General features: G+C 40.2%; 1 protein-coding gene across 1 annotated transcript in view; it reads right to left on the bottom strand.

Moving 5' to 3' along the window:
- Positions 1-20527, bottom strand: part of LOC124157137 — a 330898-nt gene that overhangs the window by 55287 nt on the left and 255084 nt on the right. The window lies entirely within an intron of this gene.

Raw genomic sequence — 20527 nt, 5'->3', positions numbered from 1 at the left:
AAATTTAATATCCAAGTACCCCGTAAATTAATGTAAACATTCAAATAACCAGACGGGGTGGAGTTAATCCGTACTTATATGTATGACTGTACCCTGAATGCACCCTCCAGACATCGTTCTCATCAACTAGGTTGTCCGTCAAGGTCCCCCTCCTCCCCTTACCTTCCCTCCAGTTAATCCTCAGTGTCCATCGGCAGCGAATGACCACTCACACGAGGAAATATTTCAGGAAGGGGGGAGGAAGGGGTTTTGAGATTAAAACGGCAATGAGGGAGGAGGAGGGTGGATGGGAGGGAAGGGGAGGGAGGGAGGGAGAGTGGTGCTCGGAGTGAATTTCAGGAATTAAGTGGGAACGGGGAGGGGGGGTATTCAAAAGAGAGGATGGGGTGGGAAAATCCAATAGAGGTAGGGTTGGGTGACCAGTTGTCCAGTCGATAGCGATCTGTGTCCTCTCTGTCCGAAATCCAGGAGGGCAGATAGGGATGGACGTACGCCCGTCGTCGAGTCCAGTCGCGACGTTAGCTTTAGGATTTTCGTGCGGGGTTGGGAGGAGGGAAGGGCATTCACCATTCGGGTGTTGGACAATGAAGACGTCCATTCATCATGGCGCCCCCCCTTTACTTTCTCTGTTTAATTCGCTGGCAAACGGCCGAGCAGAGGACCACCATGTCCACGCCATTGTTTGCAGGCGAGGCGACGCACCAAAGTGTGTGAGTACATCATTTATAAAACGCAATTGATTCATTAAATTCAGGCCGCTCCAATGACGCAATCTAGAAAGCTTCTCTGGCGTGAATGCCCAGATACCCTTAATATGACCATTTCTTTATTTTTTTCAGCAAAACAATGGTGATGACACACGAGTTCCCTCAGGATTTTTTATAGAAATACCTCAACGAGAAAAGAAGGAAATGTCATTGATTACGTAAAAACTAGGAGATAAAGATTCCGTTATTTTGAACATGCTGCATCCTAAATCACCCGTATGGACCACTTGAATTGAAGTATATAATAAAGGCAAATGATATCAACATTAAATTAGCCTCAATGGGTGGTATTGAAATACAGAAAATAAATATTAAAAATCCTGTTAATAATGAGTAAATTTTTAAATAACCTAGAAAATTTAAGGAGGAAACCGCTTTCTTTAATTGCGCTAAAAAAACTAATATCGGCCCAAAAAAGGTAGAACGCTGAAATTTAAGGATTTGTATGAAATTCTGCCGAAGGTCCATAGGTTCGTGCAATATATCGTTTTACTCATTGTTTATTCGTGTACAACAATTAATCATTAAACATTTTTTAAACGTAAACTTTAAGCTTCTACGGCGGAAAGAGTGAAGAAGAGCACGCGAAAAACCATGACAACGGCAAAACGGTCGTATTCTCCATCTCGTTACGGGCAAAATATTTGATTGGTGATTTTCATTGTAATTTTTATACAGAGAACGACATCATCGCATTACAAATACCTTTTTAAAGTTAAATTTATCCATTCTTTGATTTTTATAAGGCTTAAATGTAGATTTCAATTTCTGAGGTGTATAAAAGTGCATGAATATCGAAGTCACGTATGTTATATGAAAACGATATTTCCAAACTTTTCATGGAAGGAAATGTTTATATTGTATCTCTTACTTAAAATAAAGCTAAAATACCAGGTGGCAATGCACTCTACCAACATAGCGATTTTCGTCTTCATTGCTACACTATATTTAATGCTATATTGCTTCGAATATTTTACTTGTACACACAATTTGCAAAAAATTGCGGAAAAAATCATAATTTCAGCACGATATTATCGTAGCAAGACTCCCCTCATTTCATTTTACTTTGAACTTCATTAATTTATTGAAGTCGATTTATGTCGTGCCCAAATATGCTACCCATAATAATAATTCACACATATTTCAATGGTTAAATTCATCTTTAGTTTTGAAAAAGAAATTACGATTGAAAATTAGATTCGCTTGAGTTTTTAGCTGAGCATCGGTAAATAAATAGCGAATAGCTTAAGTTTCCGTTTTATTACTTACCCAGAAAGCATACCAACTTCCTAAGAGTCCTCAGTAATACTACTAGTTCATCCATAAATATCAAACTGAACTTATATGTTGGCGAAACATCTTTGCGAAAAGATGTAGTTCTCCGAAAACCGAAATTCCATCACAGCCGACAAGCGTTTTTATTTCATTTTTTTAGTGTATTTTTCCGTGGAATTGAAAGAGCAAAACCGTGTCAAAATACCGAGGCCCAATTCAAAAAATGTACGCATTTTCTTCCTCTCCACTGTTGCATGTAAAAGTTATTTGAGTTCAAAACTGCATTATCCAGAACAGATTATTATCCTTGAAAAAATGCAAATAAAAATAAGCTTCTCTTTAACTTTTAGCAGAGTAAACCATCAAGTGGAAAAACTTATACGGGTATTAATGGTAATTTTCTCTTTTAACACTTAACCATAAAATAACAATTCGGAGTTAACTTCTTGAAAATTGTGATGTAGTGTGGCAGGACATCTTTAACTGAAATTTAAATATTAGGGAGTCGTGCAACAGCCCAAAAACTCCTGTGTTTTTTTCAAATTTTAAAACAAGATCCCACTGTAGCTGAAAAGCTTTTCCATCGAGAGAATTTCACGCATTATTGCGCGGAATTGAAAGAGCAAAACCGTGTCAAAATGGTGAAGTCCACTCAGAAAAAATAATATACATTTTCTTCCCTCCACTGCTACATACTGGACGAACTGGATTACGCGGATTAGGGAGAAACTTCGCACTTTGCGCGACTACATGCGATCCCAACTCGTCAATTTCATCATGGAGCAAAAGCAACAGAGAGAGAGAGATAACTGCGATTAAGTGTCCCCGCCCATGGGAACCATTTCGACGAATGCAAATTTCATTCGCCAGGCTTTCTATCCGCGCAACTCCCGACTCGCTCAAAGGGTGAAAGGGGAGAAGAACAAATAATATTGAGTTCATGAAATAAATCCGGGCCATTAGCCATCCCCCTCACCTCCCCTTTGGGAAACTTTACGCGTTCTCAAAACCATTTGCTAAAGGGGGGCTGCGTTAAATGAAGGCGTGTCCGCCACTCGCCACGGAGGAAAGTAAAAAAATAAACAAACCGATTCAATGAAAGGGATGGGAAGATATAAAAGTGGAGAATCGCTCGGACATGAATCCATTTCCAGCCCATCCCTCCCCTCGCCCGCAGCGAAACATCCCCCCTCGTTGCAACAAAACTTTCAAAACTTCTGCCCATCAACTCAGCGAACGTGCAGTCAAAAGAATGTTGATCATCATCACTGGTCTACAATCCCAGGATTGGTTTGACGCAGCTCTCCACTCAGTTCTCCTATCAGCTAATCTTTTCACACTTACGTATTTCTTCTCTTTCACATCCTTCTATACTTGTTCCATGTATTTTGTTCAAGGTCTTCCTTTTCCGTTCTTGCCTTCCACTTGCCCCTCGACGACTGTCTTCATCAGGCCATCATGTCTCAAGATGTGGCCTATAAGGTTGTTCCGTCTTCTTGTTAAGATTTTCATGAGGGATCTCTTCTCTCCTACTCTACTAAGGACTTCCTCGTTACTGACTCGGTCGATCCATTTGATCTTCATCATTCTTCTGTAGCACCACATTTCGAAGGCCTCTATCCTTGGTTTCTCCGCTGCGGTCATTGTCTATGCCTCACTTCCGTATAAGAGCATACTCCAAATGTAGGTTCTTATAAATTGTTTCTTTACATCCATATTTAAGTTTCCCGCTGTAAGCAGGTCAGGAGAGACCATCATGTCTCTCTTTTGGAGACCTGCTTACAGAGGGGAAACTTAAATATGGAAGTAAAGATACAAGTTATAAGATTTTTAAGATAAGAAACAATTTATAAGAATGTTGATATGCACTTATAACTGTTGTGGATTTGTGTGTGGAATAACAACAGTTAGTGTTGACTTCAATCAACACTATATATTCAATGTTCACTTGCCAGGGATGCTCCCGCCATCCCGGAATTCGTAAGGCCAACTGCCGTGGCGTCCTGTTCGAGGGCACCACTGATTAATGACAGTTGAATCACGAAATGCACGGCAAAATTATATCAGCCCATTATAATAATCTAAATAATGCATTGACAATGCACATCAACTCCTTCCCCTATAGCTCTAAAACTTGAATTATGGAATTATACGAAAGACGGATCCAAAAACACTAAAAAGTGACCCTTAAAGTTTATGATGCTCAGAATTGTAAGAAAAAAATCATGATTCACTCGCGGGGTGCCCAGAAAATGATGTAAAACAATGGGGCGCTAAAAAGTCGCAGCAGCAGACAAACAAATAACGACTAACACATGACAATTCCCATAAGTAGACTCAAAAGCTGTTTCATATTTCAGTAATATTTTTAGCTACAGTATCATCATCTACATCTACCTACTACCTTACATGCCGCCTCAATGACCCTCGCTGCTCCCTCGAATATGCTCGCTGAATATTCCAGATATGGCAGGACGAGTGCGAAATACTGTATTTTACTTTTTCATCCGAAAATGTTCCCACAACTCGCTTGACGAATACTAGCTTCTTCAAAAGTTACATTAGAGCTAAAAGCATGAAATAACGTGTTATAAAAAAACTCTGCCTCGTCGAGTTAAGTACTAATTTGAAACAATATGGTCTAATTAAATACGAAAACAAATATCATGTCAACCACATAAGGAGTAGGAAGAGTGATGATATGTTAAACACTTTCGATTTCATCATCATCTATATATTCAACATGAATTTATGCTGCACCTCTAGAATTTTGTTCGGTGATTCAAACATCTGAAAATATTGAGGAATATTATGATATTTCTCGGATCCAAGCACGATATTTCTGGTAATGGAATAGTGTGCAAGACAAAAAATACTAATTAATAGGTACTTGATGAAATTTTATTTTATATCCACTTAGTCTTTGACTTGACACAATGATAGTACTGTAAATAATGGTTAAGCCGGCAAACTCCTTCGATTATTTAACTATTCTATTGAATTTTAGTTTTCAAGTATGTATCTTCCAAATGAAAAACCTTAATAGGAAAACGAGCTCCAATAAGCTGATTAAAAAAAGAATATATCGAAGATTCACCCGCCTTTCTGAACACTAGATCAAGAGCTGATTCATAGTCTAAATTGGCTAACGGTATTCTCGATGTTTAAGTCCTTACATGACTTCAAAGTGTCATAATGTCTGATTATTTTTCCGGCGGACAATGGCGGTGAATATTTCTCTGATTTCACATCAGGTAAGATTTTAAATGTCTCCTGCCAAAGTTTTGATGTGTGACTCGCCCATCGTCTTCAGGTATTTCAGGTGCCCAATCCTTGATTCCTGAATTGGATTACATTCCCTGAGACTCTGAGTACGATCTCAGTGGCCTATGTAGACGATTCGCTCATCGCAATGTTGAAAGGATACATGGCAAATCTTACCCTGTGTGAAACCTGAAAAATCTTTGCTGCCAATTTAATGTATTCTTTTCCTTCACCACTCCCTACCCGCATTAAAAGGCTAAACCTATATCGATTACTCTGAGAAATAACTATCATTTTACAATTTTCCTTATATTCCCGTTAGGTAATTGAATGGCATTGAACACTGCAAGTAAAAGGGGTCAAAAAATGCTCAGAATGTAAGAGCCAATCCAAAATTACATTACTAATGCTATGACAGATTTTTTAATGGAATCGGTTGATATTTGTAATTAAACTAGTTTAGATGAGAGAGCTCATTTGTTCCCTGCGATAAATGAGGCTATCAAATAACAAATGACACCAATAAATGATACACTTTTTCGAATGGATTTCATACTGACGTCAACCTTAGAACCACGGAGACAGAGTACCATGCGTTTATGTCCGCGTCAATATATAATAAAAGAACTTATGCCCAACAGTATCGCGATGCTCTGATCCGAGTCCACGTCCAACGAATCGTAATCGCCGCTGGTCGCGTCGGGTCGTTTCATTACGATAATAGGATAGATTCGTGGTATGAGGAGGGGTTACTAAAAGGCAAGCCTCATTTCAGCCGGCGCTAGAATTTTTACTATTTCTCTCATTCCGATGAGCATTAATCGAAATCCCTTCACTCAATGATATCCCCCATCCTCTCATCAAACAAACTATCCCTCCCCACGTATCCCTTACGATGACCATCGGACAGGGATGGACCTATACTCCACTGTCCCCTTTCCCCCTCCAAAGGTTGGGGGGTAGACACAATGGTACGTATCCTCCCGTTGCCCCGCGACGCGCGCTATAATCAAGTAATGGTCCAGGCGAGCCCTGTCGCCACACCGTCCAAGCTCACGCATACATGATCACGAGCACGAATCATTAAAACCCGCTAGCGGGGAGAGGTGTAGGGTTAGGTACTTGCTTTTATTGGTCCTGGGTAAAGATGGACTCCGGATAGATAGAGAGAGAGAGTGGAACAAGGGTATGTGTATACACGCATGTGCGCGAAATGGTAGGGAGAGAGGTATTTCAAAAACCCCACCGGAGTAGAACGTTAATCCGCGCCCAGGACCGGATCGTCGGAACATATAAACGCGCCCCGGATAGCCGTTGTTATACGCTCCGGCTCACCCTCCCCATTGACGCATTCACTGGTGACAAAGCGAGAAAAAAAAAGATGGCGTAAAAAAAATAAAAAGTGAAAAAAAGGCTTTATCGTGACCGTGTGTTCTTCACACCCTTCCGTGATCCGCGCGGGGAGATGATATATTCGTTCACCTTTTTCAAAAACACCTCGCCTGCGGTTCATTCGCTAAAAAGCAATCATCCCGAGATTATGGTATGATAAAGTATGATCGTTCAACTCAGCACTCAATATTACGGTCTCCTTCAGGCCGCCAATGCTCGCCAAACACAGGAACAATTGAAATATTTCAATCGATTATGAAGTGATGTCTTTTACCTCAGACTAAAAAATAAAACTGCACGGGATTTCACGATTTCGCGTTTTACGTTTCGCGAACACATGGTTTGACGAGCCAAAAAAAACGAATAAATTTTTGAAAATTGAGTAGGTAAAGGCTTAAGGCATATTTAAAGTAACGCCTAAAATTATTAAGTTGAGACCGTAATTATTTCCGTACTATCGCTTTTAATCAATATTACGCACGCAGTTTAATTAGTGCTTTTACTAACATTCGGCTAAAAGATAAAATGTCCGGCGTGATACAGTGGAAATCTTTGACATTCGGCTTAGTAAAACCACTTGTCTGTTTCCAGGGGAAATCGTGCCATTATCAAGGGCCTTGATTGTTGCCGAAACCATGGTCGGTTGCTGAAACCATGGTGAAACCATGGCAAATCCATATGAGGGTTAAATAAAAGTGTGTGGAAACAGACAAGTGGTTTTAATATGCTGAAGATTCGGCTAAATGTGAAGCCATAAAATCGGTAGGGGTATTTTTCAGTTCACAATACCATATTTTCGTCCATTCTGATAATCCACATGAGATTAAACGATAGAACTAAGAGTACTACAAAAACCTAGAGCATTGTAAATTTGTGTCATAAATTTTTCTAACTTTTGTACTTAGAGTGACCACAAAAAAGGATGACTATCGATATGCACACGCAATATCCCTAATTTATGAAATAATTACCAATTTTATAGTTATTTTCAATTTATACATCAATCTACCACTACTTTTCACTGAAAAGAACAACTACGCTTTCTCTACAGAATTTAGCGGAGATTAATCACAGAGGAGGGAATATTAGTAAGTGAGAAAAAACTGAGACCTTATAGGTTGAAATTATCCTAAAAGCGTTTTAATGGACAAAAATTAAGCATTAATGTTTTCTCCACTAAACACTTTCAGGGTAATTTCGAATTCTGAAAGAAAGAAATTAAAATCATATAACGATTACAAGTGGGTATTTAGTGTCAGTTCATTATCTCTCTTCTTCCTTCCCGCAGTTCAAGTTGTGATGAAAAAAGCATTCATCTAGTCAGGGGTTTCATGAAGTGTTTTTTTCTATTTAAATTAAATTCATATGTTGTAAAGAGAAAAAAATGGTCTGTACTGGAGAAATATGTTAGCTATTTCCAATGAGGGAAGCATAGGTATCTAACTTTCCCTTTGAGTCGATCACTTCTCCCACCTCCCTATCTCTTTTCAACTGGCTCGTGGAGTTTAGAGCGCTTGTAACGCGAAATAAATGTTAAACAATACTTACTAGCAGCTAATTCATTTGAAAATTCATTGGGTGAACTCTACAGTAAAAGGACTTCTAAACGGAGATTTTTTTCGGGTGAAAAAACGGGAAAATAACAATTTTTTGCATTTGAATTGTAAACCTTCATGCTGATGAGCGTAATACCATGAAAACCGTATGATTAATGCAAAAAAACATTTGCCAAAACACATTTTTGAAGAATATTTTAAGGTATGTATCCATTTTGTTGCTACCATGCCGCCAGTGGCGTAAACATGGAGGGACATCCACTCCCTATTGAGCCTTTATAGCTTTCACTCCATCCAATTGATATACTTTATACTAATGAATAATCGTACAAAATTACTGTTTTTGAGTCCTAAAAATCACGTTTTCGACATCGAAACTGCCGAATTTTCGAAATCCGAAATTCTCGGGAGACGCCATTTGCCGTTGGTTGTTTTCCAGGCACTCGGGAAGGTTTCCATTTAAAAAAAGTCTAAACACGATGGCGTTATGTCAAATGTTGGACTTACTGGTTGCAAAAATTATATTTGCTTTCTTTAAAGCGCCACACTAAGGGTTACACAACTAATTGACATAATTTCGCCGTTTTTTTTTACTTTTTTCGTGAAATCACGCGTAGAAATCAAAACTGTAATAAAAAATTACATTTTACGCTTACTTTTGTGTGATAATTTTTCAGAGATTCGTGACTTATTATAGCGCAATCGCGGGCGACCAGACCCCGGATACCGTTTGGTGGATCTTGGGTACGCGGCTATTGTTGGGCTTTCGAGCGGTGTCTCAGCCTCTTACCCGCCTTTCCAGTTTAGACGGAGTATACCATCAACGGTAGACAGAGGTTTGATGAAGGGAGTCCTGAGCGAGGAGGGAATTTAAAAAAATCCGTGTCAGGAAGACAGTAATCTTGAAAATAAGGGATTAGATGGTAATATTGAAAAAGGGGAGAAGGAAGGGAATAGGATTTCTATATAGAATAAACAGGGGGTGGGGCCCAATTAATTCTTAAATTCACAATAAGGCCCGATCGGTGGGCCTTACTTTAATTGGAGAATTAACTCCAAGTTGGCAGAGGAGAGACAGGCCGAGTTTATCTGAAAAATGTTCCATGTACACCTACACTAACCTGTAGAATACTGACGTAACAATGACAATAACCCGCGTGGGATTTTCCGTTGCCCATCGAGCGCTTCCCAGGTGGAGGGTCGGGCAATTGTCTGCAGATATACAGAGGAAGGTGGGAAATAAAATACCACCAGCGGACCAAAACGGAACTCGAAACCGAGGCGCGTCAGTTCAAACATTAGGCGGCGACCTTGTCAGAGTAAGTCTCCAGTTCAGAGGCGGGTGCAAATTTTCCTGGCCGAAAAAAGCGTACGCATGAAATGGAACCAAGACGGCAACTGCCTCGTCATGCGAGCGTAATAGCAAAGCATAAAAATGTAATCTAACGTGACAGCGCATTGTAGAAGACATGCAATACTACCATATTATTTCTCAGACCGCTGCAGTAACAAATTCAAATATGACTTGGCTTCTGCCGTCAAGTCTTATTACCTCTGCCAGAATCCACTTAATCTGAGATTAACACAAAATAGAAATGATAATGCTAATGGTAGTAATAATAACAATAATAGTTATGGGTAAATATCAACTGAAAATAAACACAAAGATAACGAAGATATTAGTACGCAGCGGAAGAGATGAAGCCGAGACAAACATTAAACTAGGGAAGCAAACGCTAGTGGAGGTGGATGAATCCTGCTATTTGGGAAGCAGGATCATTAGCGACGGGAGAAACAAGAAAGAAATTATCAGCAGAATAGCCTAAGCGGAGAGAGCATTCCACCAATAGAGAGACAGCGGTAAACCTAAATATGCAAGTAAGGAAACACTTTATAAGAACCTACATTCGGATTATGCTTCTACAGGGAAGTGAGGCATTAACAATGACAGCAACGGAGAAAGCAAGGGTAGAGAGGCTGTGAATGCAAAAAAGATTATCTTCTTGTTAACACTACCTGCCACACCCCTGAGGAGGTGGCTTACGGAGTAGTACGTAAATGAAAAGTTGTGATCGACATAGTGATCCGACGATCGACCATTCGCGAATGAGCCACTGAAGTGAATGGTGAACGGTGATCGACATCGCTGAAATGACCGACTTAGTCCATCACTATTCCTCCTTAGTCCATCGCCTTCAGCATCCCGATCGGAGCAGCCCGATAGCATCGGTGGGTGTGCGACCGCAGCCCCTGTTCCACCCCTCCGCCCCGCGTGCATTACAGAACAGCGGCCGAGAGTCCCCCGCGGTCCGCTATCGACAGCGCCGGTGTCTGCCCCGTGCCGACTGTGTCCGCCGTCAATCAACACTCTCCTCTGCCTCCACCGCCATTTATCTCCATTTGCCCGCGCTTGTTCCTCGCTCGCCGCCGGGTGTCGCTCCGTCCGGGATAACGCCTACACTGCCGCACTGCGATCTCAAGAAATGGCCTCCCCCACTACACCCCTAGCTATCCTCATTCTAAAGTTCTACTCGAACTTATTTACGCCCGGAATTCTTCTCGGTTTCAGAAAAGTTTCTCGGGTTTTCCACCGGTTGATGTCGTCCATGTCTCCCGACGTTTCGATCCGCATTTCGACGAACATCCTCAGGGGATCTTCCGAATCGTTCGGAATATCCCCTGAGGATGATCAGCAAGTCGCGGATCGTAACGTCGGGAGACATGGAAGACATCAACCGGTGGAAAACCCGAGAAATTTTTCTGCAACTGATACGCCGGGAAAACCTTAGATCATACATCTTCTCGGTTTGTCCACCGAGTCGCGTTTTCCATAGGCAACGCTTTGATGCCCGACCCTTACATTGTCATCGGAGCAGATTCGAATTGAAGTTTCTCTGTAATATCAAAACCAATTATGTGGCTGATCAACTAAGCCAGCCACGCGAGTACTTATTGGGTGAAAAACTAATGAACAAAAAAATACCTAACTGTGCAGAAGCAAGAATAGATTAAGGAGTGAGGCAAGGGTGTACACTGTCTCCCTTAATTTTTAACGTTAACATCGTGAAAGCCATAAATGAAATCAAAGAGAAGGCTTCGGGTGTCAATCTCCAAGGAAAAAAATGTATGCTGAAATTTCCTGACGACATAGCAGGTATAGCCGAGACAGATAGTGATATGAAGAAGAATTTGACAAATATTAAAAGGAAAATGGATATATATAAGCTGAAAAAAGAAGGCTTTAGTAAGGCAAAGATAATCGTATGCAGTTAAAGAGAGGAGGCTGGGACAAATATTACAATAGAAAAGCAAACGCTTGAAGCACTCTAAGCGTTTTTTGCCTCGGAAGCCAAATCACCTACGATGAACGAGGCAAGAAAGAAATAGACGGTAGAAAAGCACAGATGGGGATGGATTTCTACAAAAAGAAGAATCTACTTACAGCTGAAAATACAAGTACATATAGAAGTGAGGAATCCATTCATCACATGCTACATGTGGAGCATGTTTCTCTATAGGGGCGAGACTTGGACGTTGGCAGCAGCAGCAGCAAGTCAGGAATGGAAGCTTTCGAAAGGCCACTGTACCGAAGAATGAAGACAATAAAGTAGATCTAGTTGAGTAGGTAATGAGGAAGTGATAAGAAGAATGGAAGAAGAAAAGTCAGCTAAAAACCTTCAGGAGAAGACGAGACAACTTGGTTGGCCTCAATATGAGGCATGATGGCCTTATTAAAACAATCGTAGAGGGACAGGTAGAAGGGAAGAAAGACAAGGGACGGCCCCGAATGAGTTACATGGGACAAAGGGTTATAAAAGATGTAAAAGAGAAGAAACTATGAAAACTTCGCTATGAAAAGGCCAGCAGATAGGAGAGAGGAATGAAGAGCCGTGTAAAACAATAGTATATTAGGATTGATGACTTATAATGATATTGAATCATATGGCGATTGCTACCAACCAATCACGTAACGCGTGGCCTCCGGGGAAGAATATATATGGCGAGAAGGAGAGAAACCCGGCGTGACCTTGCTCTAAACGAAAGGCATCAACGAGAGAGCGGCTTAGCATTCCATGCGATGGAGGTTATGCATTTGGAAGGAGGGTATTGCAGTCACATTTACCCCGATAGAATTATCGTTATGTTTTACAAAATTTTTTTTGTTTTTACCCGTATTCTGTTTTCAATGTTACGGCCCAAGTATTTTATTTAACTTCTGAAATTAAAACTGATAATTAACATTAATTTTACATGATATACACCGACGACAGGTCATAAATTGCCTTCCTCATCATGAAAGAGATGAATGGAAATTAATTTACATTTACGTTTCCATCCCCACTTCATTAATCCCGTAATTAATCATCAACATCGCAAATTGAGCCGCATTTATCAATTTAGTATAAAGGCTGACAAATATGTGCCAATTTGAAGTTATGAAGTAAAGTTTTGTATTCGATTCTGATAATAATTCCCCGAATGATGATGATGAATAGCAATTACATTAAAGTTAGCCAAATCATAATCATCCCCTCACCGCGCAGTCTCATTTGTTACCGCGAGTGAGAATAATTGTGCTCATAGCACTAATTACAGAGTAAATGCTATGATAAATAACGATTTTATTTTATGGCACATTTCATCTTACGATTCAGAAAGGGAGAGTATTTTATGTGCTAATCAAAAAACGATATTCCTGATTTGATCAGGCTATATATTGGGAGATAATCCCTAATCTGTTTTAACATTAAAATTGTCCAATGTTTTGCACTAAATGCATTTTTCTTAGGAGAAAAAATCGTCACTAATGCACTTAGGAGAAAAAATCGGCACAAATTCACTAATTTTTGGTGCAAGTAAATACCGAGGCTCATGGAAAATAAGCTCATGGCAAAAATAACAACTTTTACACGGTAGAGAACCGGCGATTGAAATACAAAAAAATAATACGTATGAAATCAAATGAATGTCAGCTGACAAATATGGGAGGTTCCATGAAAATAAAACGAACATAACTGGAGGCTCTCGTTTGTTCGGTAAGTAATTTCCATCTTTGGGCCACGTCCCTTCAAAAATTGGAACAAACCCTCCCCCGCAACCTCCACCTTTTTATTTTTATTTTTTTATCATTTCATTGCGTGTTTTGTGTACCCACCCAACGGCAAAAAAAGTTTATTTATAGTGCTCGCAAGAGTTACCTTCCAACGTTTGTTTATACAAATATTTATCGCTTTATGTATACATATTTATATTTATACCTATACATATTTATACCTGTGTTTATAAGCATGCATGTTAAAACCTAGCATTTAATCACGAAATTAGAGAAAAAATTCCTTTTTAAGCCAACTTTTCTCTGATCAGCATCATTACTTATACTCTTGCTTCCATCTCCTTCTCCCGTGTACTTCCACCTCCTTTCTGCCCACTGTTCCTTCTTCCGCCAATTCCTTCCGTCACTTAGCGGGGGAAGGATGCGATGGGTGCTAGAGGGAGGGGGGTGAGGGTGACGCGGGTGAGGGTGACGCGGATGCGGGGGTGCAGGGAGAGAGCGAGGCGATGGTCGGACGGCGCGACCATTGTCCCGGGGGCACACTGTAAATGAGAACGTCCGCCCGCTCCGCCCCCAGTGGACAACCCTTCCGCCCCTAATTCCCCCCGCCCACCCCCCCTTACTCACTAAGCTGCCCCCACCCCTTTCCCCATCATTCGGCCAAATCGCCTCGGTGCTGTCCACCGCAGCTAGTCGGTAAATCATTCCGGCGGATTTCAGAATGGAAGCGGAGGGGGGTGGAGTGCGGTGGGGGATGAGCGCCGTGGACTGAAAGGGTTGAAATGCAGAGAGAGAGAGGGGGCGAATTGCCTCTAGGGGGTCAGTTTAGGTGCGGGGAAGGGCATTCAGTAGCAGACAGACGAAGGGATGGAATTGGAGGGGGGATGGACAGGGCGCGGATTAAGGCGCTTCCGCGGAGAATGTTCGACCCAAAACCAATGCTCAGTCCCGCATTGGTAAGTGTTTATTGAAAAATTCCTTTCAATTTAATTTCCTCCGTTGACAAATAGAGGAGTTGGACAACTTAGTAAGACCTCGAATGAAAAATATGGAACATGTAAAAAAGAAATACTATACGTATGCCGTTGCGTGGTGACAAATTTTCAATACCCCGTCATAGAAGGTAGCCGCCTGTGATCTCAGTCAATTTTCTACAGTGGCCTGCAGCTATTATTTATATATTTACTAGCTGACCCGGCTAACTCTGCACCGCCTATTAATCACTGAACAGTTTAGTTATACAATTAATGAATCAAGAGCGGCAGTACTGATCTTAATAATATTTAGCCTACGGTAGTAATATAATAAAAAATTAAAAATATAAATAAGCATAACAATGCCTTGTTATAAATATATTTTCTTTATTCAAACGACACCGGGGAAGTAAACTAAGGCATGTATATGCAGATGTTTTCATTAAATTTTCGATTTTTTTGTTTTAACGTAGGACATTTAAGACTGTGGTCTTATAAAGCAATTATTAATGTCAAACCCGTGTTAGCTTCTTTCCTTGCTACATGAAAGTACTTCCTGAAAATTTAAGCTCAGTCTTCGCGAGTATTATCTTTCGTTCTAACTAATATATGGTGCCACCGCCATAAAAATTGGAATTTTAGACTGCTAATTATGAATATTAGCCGATGAAAATATATTTTATATAGCTCATTTTTTTGACGGTAAGAAAACCTTGCTTAAATTCGGGGATCATGATACGAACTCAGGGGGAACACTGGCTCGTGCTTGAGACATTAGGGATCAATTCCGGTACGTAAAAATCTCGAACGTTCATTTATTAGCCAGTTGTTGAGTGATTTCTTGGTTACACGTCAAATTAACCTTAAACAATTTCAACACCCCCTCCAAGGTACAGAAGTAAAATATTCCTTCCCTTGCGTGAATTTACGGGGAAATCAATACTGAATTTGCCACTCTATTCTGCCTCACAAGCATACGCTTTTTTATCAACACTCTACTTACAAGTCTATTCTTGAAAATTATGACGCCATTTTTTATTAGATAATGTATTTCGACTTTTGCTGAAACTTTCATGTGCTAACGAAGCAAAAGCTGCGAAATGAAGTTTCTAAGTTTCGTATTTATCACGAATCTCATGTTTCGACGCACATAATATAATCTTCCAATTAAATAATATCCAAGTTTTTTTACATTTATTTCTCACATTTTCCTAGCAGAGCCATCGGAGCCAACAACTTTTAAAGCCTCTAGGGCTCCGAAAACAAAGCAGATCGAAAATTTTCACGTGATGCCATAATAGGTTGTGGCCCTAAAGAAAGCATTGATGGGGTAAGAATTCGACATTCCTAAGGTAAGATATTTCTCCTAAAATTTAACACGACGTCATTCCAACAGAAGAACGCGAGAATGCCACTCGGTTATGAACCCAGGACCCTTCTATGTTGCTCCACGCTCTAATCGTTAGGCCGCATCTTTGTTCACTTAAGAATAAAAAATAAATAACTATTCAATATTGCTGGTGCATAGCAATGACAGGGAAAATGGACGGGCTCAAAAATGAATATGAAAAATTAAGTTCAAACTAAATTAGAGTTGCTGGCTTTTTTTTAAGAAAACATTCACTAAAATAATCTCCGAATACACATTGAAAACTAAGGAATTTTATTCTGAGGTTTCAGGCGAGATGGAGTGGAAACGTGACATAATGAAGAAGCAGGAGCAATTTCCACAATTTTAAATTTATTGGTACTACCGGTTTCACTTTACAGCATCATCAGGTACAATATATCAAAGTGTGCATTATGTGCAATAACGTCTTAAAGACGTTGCACACTTTGATGTATTGTACCTGATGATGCTGTAAAGCGAAACCGGTAGTACCAATATATTTAAAATCGTGTAAATTGCTCCTGATTCTTCATTAAGGAGTTTTAATGAAACACAAATGCTATAACCATTAAAGCAAAACTCAGCCCACGGAGATCGAAATATGACCTATAGACCTATACACTCGACGAACTTTCCCATCGCCTGAAAAAATAATTCTTCGTTTCCAGCGAGTGCCAAAATATTTACGTTAGAGATGAGGAGTGACACGACCAATGTACGAGTATTGCACGTGACGTATAATCTCGCGATTGATCGATGAAGCCGAATTATCATACCAAAATTTTCATAACAGAGAGAGAAAGAGAAGTGGCTTTTGACATTTCAAAGTGCGCGCCGTGTTGTGATTATCCACTTATGCGCTGATCCGAGGCACGCGGCGCATTTCAACTTTGCTTTTGTGTAAACACAATCGCTTGACCAGCGACGACCTTCGATGAGGCCCGCGTGCGAGGCCCGCGCGGTTTACAAAACGCACGCGTTGGAAAGTAAAGAGGTGGAGGAAGGAATGAAAAGAACAAAATGACCCCTTCTCCATTTCCAATCCACGGTGAGGGCGGGCGGACTCAAAACCAACAATCACCCGACCAACCCCCGCGCTATACGTCATAATTTCCATTCACCCATTGTCGGATGCCGGTTCACTACACCACGAGACTCTATACAGCTTCACATACGGCCTTCCTAACCCTTTTTACACTCCTGAACCCTGCCGGTGGAAAAAATTACCCACGCTCGCTCGGATGCTGCACGATATAAATGCATGTGCATAAATCTGCGTGAGGGTGAATGGCCGGCAGCTGACCGCCGTACCAATTCCAGTCTTCCTTTCAGGCACCCGAAACCATACTACCCCCCTTTTCTCCCTCCGCTATTCATTTGTTTTTTTTTGTCTCCCGTCCCTTCTCCTCTCAAATGCGATCTTGCAAATAGGAACTACATGCAACAATGATTGAGATATTGAGTGTGAATTCCACGATTTCTTTTTCTTCCGCTTTCTCTCACTCAACAGTGCTATTAATGTGTTTAATGGCCCCTAAATGTCCACCCTTGGCGAATGCCGGAAGATTTATCGCGAATTAATGGGCTTTAATTGATTTATAACGGAGGGACGATTGCTGGCCCCCGAAGTTCGACCCATAAACGGGCCGAGTGGACAACAGATGCGAGCATATAAATTCACAACCGGATGTAAGTTTGCTTCTTGAAATCCGTTCCAATGGCTCTCTCCAGTGGTCATAGAATTCACCTTGCCCTGCGTCATTTACCCTCACAAAAAACAAAGAGAATCGTTGCCAATAAACACTCTTACGTTGCCCTCGTCAAAAAATTTTGTTTCGTGAGCTTCTTGCGTTATTTGGCTAAGATTAGCGGTTTTGAAATGGAAATGAAAAAGCAGTTAATTTATTTCATTTCAATTATACTATGCCTCACGCTAAATCCTGAAAATCCAGATATTTTTGTCTTGCACGAACGTAATATACTACTTTTGTAATTTTACCACTTATAATATGTACCACTAATAGCCGCCTGGGCTAGGAATCATTCAAATATAACAAACAATTTAAGTATAAATACATGCAACATAAAATTTTGCGTACTTCATTCAATTTGGCAAAATTTCATTACAAGTTGATTTCACGCATACCATTCCTTGAGAAACCCTCAAAAACTAAGGTAATAGTGTGGGTCACTCTTCTTTCTTATTAAAAAAACGGTATATTTGGCTGTACAGTGTATAATAAAATGATCAAATTATGACCTAAACATGTAGATTTGTCGACCGTTGTATTTTCAAGGGGGATTTTTCCATCCAAACATCGTTAACTGAATTAACAACTCTGAATTAAAAGATTGCGATAGTGATCTGGTAATTATATAGGCATTGGTAGTTAAATTTTTTGCTTCAACAGAAAAATATATTGCTGTTTTGATTAATTAAGTAACAGGCGTTCTACGAATCATATTCCGATGACTTGATATTGATTGTAGGAGGATATAAAATATCCCCACTTCCTCTTTTTATCTTATTTCCTTACTTATCACCGTGTGCATTCAACTTCAATTTGTAGACGAAAAGAAGATTTAAAGGTATATCTTCATTGTAAGAATGTATTTTTTCTGGCAATATCTACCGCATTCGCTCTACTTTCATAAGCGTAAAAATGAATGAACGAATGTGAAAAACTGGAAAATGATACCTTCACATTCAGTGATTCAACCCGGAAGTTGCTTTGGATGGGTGAGGGTAGAGCTCGCCCCGGGTATAGCCACAGAGTTGCGTATTTCACTAATTCAGGGATGAAGCGGGTTGATTCCTTTTCCTGGACCAACTCGCCCATTGAGACTTTTGATTTTTTGCCGGCCAAGGTGGCAGACTGTCAAACCGTAGATCGCGGTTTCGATTTCGCATGGCTATCCGACATGGGTGGTTTATTTGCGTTTGGACCATTTTATAAAATTCTAGCCATTTGGGGAACCTGTCAGCATTACCGAAAGTATTGTTACTATGAAGAAATTGATTACTTACTTAAATAATCAATACTTATTAAAATACTTGAGGAATTTAATCAGAAACCACGTGACAAGTAAACATGCGATGAGAAAGTAAATTTAGGTAATAATCAAAAGATGGTTAATTGAAAAATGTATTATTCAAAATAAAATAAAACTTAAAATTTTTGAAACTGTTAAAAATGTTGAATTAATTGAGCTTAAATGCGGATAAATTTACATTAATTATATTAACGAATTAAAAGTTTACGTCATATTTATGGCTTATTGGTATCGTATATTTTATTATAAAGAGGGTATTTAAATTGTATATTTTATTGCATTTTGAGTATTGCAATGGGGTAATGTGGATAAAAAAATGGAAAATGTTACTAAAAAAGTTAAATTTGAATGATCTTACCTGCTGATAAGTCTTTATCGACTTGGCGGTGAACTAAATACTCATTTCACTCTATGTGTTTGAATATTTTGTATTTTTGTGTCAATTAAGACACATTACTATTTAAAAAGCGATAAATAAAAATTATTTGTCATTTGTCATTACTTTCGCGGGTACTCGTCATGTTAGTTAAAAATAACTTTAGCGCTACGTCGCCGCGTCAATTTTTGGGTGGCCCAACAATTCCACTGGGGGCAGTCAACTAAGTCCGCGTCAGCCGAATACGCAGCGCTGGAAAGGAAGCAAATATCGTCACCAAAGTGAAAGGTTTTAGACTCGTCAGAGAAGTCGTTGAAATTACAAATAAGGAGAAGAACAATTTTAACAGCAACACCGGTCTCAAAATAAGTCGCACTCGGCAATCCGTAATTCTGAAAAAATCCAACAACTGACTCCTCCCGCCTCCCATTCCTATCCCTCCACCCCCTGACACAGATGCACATATATGCGAATAAAAGTCCCCACTTCATCAGATTCCCTTTGAAAAAGAGACCAGCATCGGTCGAGAAACGTTGGGGCCACCCAAAATATTGACGCGGCGACATAGCCCAACATTTTTTTAAACTAACGTTATAATTAAAAATTCACAAACGATGAATCGAAGAATGGCTATCGAATTTTTCCATTCGATTATGGATTGGTTTTGGCCACCTTCTTTCACGCCTCGTTCTCCGTTCCCGAGGTCCGCACCACATACACACACAACCCCCTTCTCCTCCTCCTTTCGCGCACCCTCTTCTCGGGCCATTCGCTTTTATTTCGCGACCCCTGTGAACAAAAGCAAACAGCCCTGTTGTCACTTCACACACTCTCTCTGTCCGTCCACTCACGTTACACACCCTCTTATAACACCCCCAACCGGGGAGACCAGATCGGCGGCAGCCGGACAAAAACCACCTTCATTTCCGACACTATCCACACCTCGCACTCCTGCATTTCCCGCAGCTCTTTGGTCGCTCCGTGCCCGAACACTGACCACCATGACACGTCACCCGCCATGTTTTCCACCCGATTGATTCTCTCCAACCCGATTTATTTAAATATTCGTTCCGTCTTGCTCTCCTGGTTGCTGACGTCATCATTGACATAGGCTCTCGCATTGGTACAGAACAGCCTAACTCGAGTCCACGAATATGAATTTAATCGTGAGCACTTTTCTCTATTTTCAAATTATTATTGATACATCTGGTTTGACCTAAATCATAAAAGAGGAGCCATACTTTCGATTCGTTTGTTTTCATTTTGTTTTTTGTGAAAAATTAATGGCTAAAAACTTATATAATCATCTGGTATTTTTACGGCACATATATAAAATTGGCAAAAAATTTCGCTCGATCACAGGAGCGCAAGGCGGCAAGAGACCTTGTGAAGTAAAGTTAGCACTAAAGAGGATATGATTACCAAA

This window comes from Ischnura elegans, chromosome 4 (genome assembly GCF_921293095.1).
Source record: "Ischnura elegans chromosome 4, ioIscEleg1.1, whole genome shotgun sequence".
Taxonomy (NCBI): Eukaryota; Metazoa; Arthropoda; class Insecta; order Odonata; family Coenagrionidae; genus Ischnura; species Ischnura elegans.
Note: the sequence above shows the minus strand (reverse complement) of the source record. Positions and strands in the feature narration are given on the sequence as shown.